General features: G+C 37.7%; 1 pseudogene; it reads left to right on the top strand.

The window, feature by feature from the left end:
• The first annotated feature begins 338 nt into the window (after positions 1–338).
• Positions 339–833, top strand: Rpl21-ps17 (ribosomal protein L21, pseudogene 17; annotated as a pseudogene).
• Positions 834–5748: the final 4915 nt, after the last annotated feature.

Raw genomic sequence — 5748 nt, 5'->3', positions numbered from 1 at the left:
TCAGATCACATCAACCAAAGGGAGTCGGGTAGGAGAAGCTCTAAAGGGAAGAAGCCCGAGGAAGTAGTGCACACCCATTTCCTGTGGGAATGAAAAGATTCTCCTGTTGGGAATTAGAGAGTTAGTCTCAAGTGCAGAACCTTGAATTTCAGGATGAAAATTAAGTTACTAAATGAAGTAAGAAGTAGTTTTCTATTTTGAACATTCTCTCTGTTATGTAGAGATTAATTTTTTACAGTGAGAAAGAAAACTAAGATTTTAAAATGAAATAAAAAGGCCATTGATCACATTTGAGAGTACCAGTCACGGCAGCCATCATTCCCATAACTCTAGCCAAAATGACCAACACAAAGGGAAAGCAGAGAGACACTAGGAATATGTTCTCTAGGCCGTTTAGGGAACATGGAGCTGTTCCTTTGGCCACATATATGCGAATCTACAAGAAGGGTAATATCGTAGACATCTAGGGCACTGTTCAAAAAACAATGCCCCATAAGTGTTTCCACGGCAAAACCGGGAGAGTCTACAATGTTTCGCACCATGCTGTGGGCATTATTGTAAACATGCAAGTTAAAGGCAGGATTCTGGCCAAGAGGATCAATGTGCACATTGAGCACAGCAAGCACTCGATGAGCAGAGACAGCTTCCTGAAGTGGGTGAAGGAGAACCATCAGAAGAAAAAGGAAGCCAAAGAGAAGGGCATCTGGGTTCAGCTGAAGCTCTAGCCTGTGCCATTCAGAGAAGCCCACTTTGTGAGGACTAACTGAAGGGAGCCTGAGCTGCTGGAGCCCATTCCACAGGAAATCATGGCAAAATGTACAAAGACAAAATAAAGAGCCCAGACTGTATACATATATAATCTAATTACCTTATTTAGATTAATCTAGCCGAGCTTCTCAAACATGAACTTCAAGTGTTACCCCCCGACACACACACACACACACACACACACACACACACACACACACACACACACACACACAAAATTGAAAACATCTCATGATTTTTTTTTTAACACAGCCTATCCAGTGGTCTGACCTCAGATCATTTTACTTACATCAATTTCCTTCTGGATCTCTTTTTTTTCCTTCCGGATCTCTTAACATTCCCAGTGTTGCCCAACACCTGAAGCCTACTACTACTCTATGAGATAGATTAAAATGGTACTTTGGTTAAAAGCCAATTCACTGGCAATGAATTCATTATTGATCTCAGTTCTTAGCGCCTAGTACAATTTATGTGTGCTAGCATCAGGCTGTCCTTAAAATGATAGAATTTTATTAAATAATGAAATGTGGAATTTTTTGTCAATACTCCTTTTTAAAGACTCATTTTTATTTATATTTCTTCCTCCTCTCTCTGTCTCCATCTCTGTCTCCACTCTTCTTTGTGTTCACGAGCTTTTGTCATATGTGTGTGCAGTACCCATCGATCCCACAAGAGGGTGGCAGATGTCCACGAGCTGGAACTGCAGGCAGTTGTGACTGGCTTCATTGCTGCTAGGAACTTAATTTGGGACTTCCTTAAAGCTTGTCAAAGCTTACAGATAAAGAAAATGTCCACAATTTTATTTTGAGCATGCACAATAACTTAGACTAGATTTAGAAAATATATGGCCTAGATTTCACTGGCTTACTTTCAATAGAGTTCTATTGATCTAGAATTAAATGCTTTTGCTTTTGTTAAGTATATTCTATTATTCTTTTATGCTGGCATCTTTTTATCTGAAAACTGATATATTCTCTAACTACTTCTGTCACTATTTTGACAGTATTTAACTTTTAACTGGTTTTTTGTTTGTTTGTTTGTTTGTTTGTCAGTACTAGGAACTTTGTCAAGAGTCTCATGCAGGAGATACAGTTCTCAACCATAAAGGTGTGATCCAGGCACAATTCTTAGGGTCTCTTCATGACAAATGTCTCCTTCTGAGCCCCACCTTTTTTCCTTCATTTATCTGTTTTCTATATAGTGGTGCTGGTCTACCATTAGAATGATATCTTACTAGGTGGAGAATGCATGCTGTTTTGTTTTATTAAAATAGGACAGAGTCAGGATACGTTTGGTAGAGTGAGATATGGTAAGGTGGAAGAGGATGCCTCTGTGGTCTCATGCCAAGAAATCCCTTCCCCCTGAGGTACCAGCCATATGATAGGTTTAGTATAGAATAGAGCTTATTTAGGGCATGGGAAGGGGAGTTGAGGAGGGAGTAGGAGAAAGGCAGAGAGAGAGGAGGGGAGGGCATGGAAAGGGAAGGGAGGAGAGGAGAGGAGAGGAGAGGAGAGGAGAGGAAGTGAGGCCAACCAGGAACACTGGGAACATATGGAGAGGAAGTGGAGGGTGGTGGGAAGAGAAAGGGGAAGGGCAGAGATGAAGAGAGTAAGACAGTAAGAGGATAAGAGGGAGAGGAGGGGCAAACAGCCCCTTATATAGGGAATCAGTCAAACCTGGCTTTTGCCAGGTGACTGTGACAGAGAAGAGAAGGAATGATAACACATGTACTTACTTTGTGGGTAGCATGTGATTTCTTTATTGAATATATACATATATATTCATGTATTCATCATATTATATTCCTAATTATGGTTCTAAATTTGTCCATACCTCCCCTTACAACTGATTCTACCCTTTTTTCTGTCTATGCCTAGAAAACAAATAAGTTTTTCAGAAATAATAAGAAGAAATAAGAAAAAAAAACATTCTGAATTAAGACAAAGCAAACAAACAGAAGAATGAGAACCCCAGAAAAGGCATAGATATAAACACAGAGACTTACTTTTTGGAAAACTCAGGAATCCCATGAAAACTTAAAACCAGAAGCCTTAATATCTCCTTAAAGACCAGTAATAGAGAAAAAAAGAAATAATAAAAATACAAGCAATTAAAAAAAAAAGAAATTCCTGTCAGAACATTATCAGACAAGAAACCTCCAAAGAGAAAGTTGAGTTCATTTTCCGTTGGCCATCTACTGCTGGACATGCAGTCTACATTTAAGAGTAATTTGTTTTTCAGTAAGACTCCTTTGACGGAAACTAAATTTTCAGTGCAATTGGAGAATGCTTTTGAGTTACAAAAGGGGGCACATGTTCAGCAGTTTTCTTTTCAGCTTAGGAACCCATCCGGTGCAGGTGCATTCAGGCCCTTTGCGTGCTGCCTTAGTCTCTGAGTTAATATCGGCAGCCATACTGTTGTATTTAGAAGGCCTTGCTTTCCTTGCTTTTCGACATCTCCCATAGATCTTAGTTTTTTTTCCTCCCTCTTTTGCAAGTTCCCTGAGCACTGAAAGCACTGTCTGCACATATGGTGAATGAATGGTCTGGTATTTAGAGATTGAAGCACAGTGAGAATAATATCACTGCTCCCAGATGATAGCCAAGGTGCCTTTAATGAAAAAATAATGTTTCAATTTGGAAGAGAGCAGGGAAGTGTATATTGGAGGATTTGGATGGAAAAAAGGGAGTAATGCCGCAATTTTATGATAATCTCAACACTTTAAAAATAGAAAACATGAAAAATTTGTTTTAAAAATTAAATAACCATAGTTTCAGTCTATAAAGAAAATCTTTAACAAAACTTTGAAAGGACATATCTGAGCCTCCCTAAGTGTCTCAGACCTAAGGAAACAAAAGCAGCTACTCTCATAAGAGAAGTTCAGGACTTCTACACCTGAGAAATCAAAGCCAAGATGGCATTTATGAAATTGCAAAGCAGCAGGCTCTAAGAAAAAGCCTTTGTAATGATAGCTGCTTGGGTGGACTGAAAGCAAAACACATCCCTTTCTGATGAAAAAAGCACCACCATCAGCACATTCATATTCCTATCATGTAAAATATCATGCCTCCAATCGCTAGAACACAGGCTTCATCCTAAAGAACAAGCGTGAACTTTAGAGGGGGAAAAAAAAAACTGGTGCAAAACCAAGGATAGGGCAGATGACAAACATTTACTAAATAATACAAAAATAACACAAATACATACACTCTTATGTGTATGTATTTGTATATTTATAGGTACATCTCTATACATATAACATATGTATTACTATGTATTGCACGTATATTGTAAAATAGTTTTTAGAAAACCATTTTAGGATGTAAAAGTTTTACAATAAAGGATAATTTGGATTAACTGCATAAACAAGGACTATTAAAGCTCATATATACAAGCCAGTTCACAATACATAATTACAAAATTGTCATACATCATTGGAAAAAAGTTCCAAGATCATATTGATTAATTTTTATCCTTTATGAGAAATTTTCCAAAATGAAGCACAGGTGAGACAGGAAGTGAAAAGGAACAAATCACAAGAAACATGTATGAAAACTATCAAACAGTCCAACATATATGATATTAGATATCCAAAAGAAGAAAATAAAAATACATTTTTTTGCTTGTTTGGTTGTTTGTATGTTCATGTTTTACTGTGTGTGTGGGTTGGTGTGCAAATGTGTGTCTATTCATTTGGTATTCACAAGCTGAGATCGGATATAATCTTCAGTGGCTTTCCACATTATTAATTTAGACAGTCTCCCACTGAAGCTGGAGTTCCTTACACTATTTGGCTGGTAAAACCAAGGATCTTCTAGTCATTGACTCCCCAAGAATAGAATTAGAGTTTTGGGGAATCGACCTTCACAAGAACAAGAGCTCCTCCTCCCTTTGTTGCCAGATAAAGCCATCCTCTGCTATAAATGCTGCAGGAGCCATGCTTCCCTCCATGTGTACTCTTTTTCCCTGGGAGCTCTGGGGTATCTGGTCGGTTGATATTGTTGTTTGTTCTATGGGGTTGCAAACCTCTTCAGCTCCTTCAGTCCTTTCTCAAAGTCTTTCATTGGGGTTCCAATATGGGGATCCATCCCTCATACAAACACCAAACCCAGACACTACCATGGAAGCCAAGAAGTGCTTGCTGACAGGAGCTTGTTGTAGCTGTCTCCTGAAAGGCTCTGCCAGAGCCTCACATATACAAAGGCCGATGTGCACAGCATATATAACTTCCTTTGGTTGATACATTCTGTAGTAAAGTATCACTGTGTATGATTGCTCCTCACATGAGATCTTTATGAGTGATGTCTCCTCCTCATGTCTAATGGAACTCAGAAATTGTGTTATTTGAGAGCTCATACAAAATTGAAACACAAAGGGGTTAAAAAAAATCCTCCTAAGTACAGCATAGTAAAATAATTTCAGGGAAACAATGAGGAAATCTTCATAGGGGTCCAAGAAAACAAAGTTCCCCAGTGAAAGGGTACAGCTGAGAGTGGCTTGAAGATGTTAGAATTGTCTATCTAAAAGGACAAGAAAGTGTAAAATCCTCACCAACCTCAAAACCGTACAACGAAGTCATGTTCAAGAAAAATTAGATAGTATATTATATAAGAAAGATAAGACAACTAATTACTGATCATTCACACTACAGAGTACATGATACTCTACAGAGATTTTTGAAAGAAACATGAATTGGAATAGTAAATAACTATAAATATTTGTTTAAATTTGGGAGTATTTGGAACACTAGCAAAGCACCGGAAGTGTTACATCTTTCTAAAAAGTTATATCACATTTACAGGACTAGAAAAGTGATATAGTTCATATTTCAAGATCCCCACAGTAATGTGAATTCACATATGATATATATATGTATATATATGTGTATATATATAGCTTTTGCAAAATAGTAGAATGTTTTAAGTGAGCTAACAGTATAAATTTAAGACAAAGTAAGTGTTAAATGAAAACACAAATTTG

This window comes from Rattus norvegicus, chromosome 1 (assembly GCF_021556685.1).
Source record: "Rattus norvegicus strain SHRSP/BbbUtx chromosome 1, alternate assembly SHRSP_T2T, whole genome shotgun sequence".
Lineage (NCBI taxonomy): Eukaryota > Metazoa > Chordata > Mammalia > Rodentia > Muridae > Rattus > Rattus norvegicus.
Note: the sequence above shows the minus strand (reverse complement) of the source record. Positions and strands in the feature narration are given on the sequence as shown.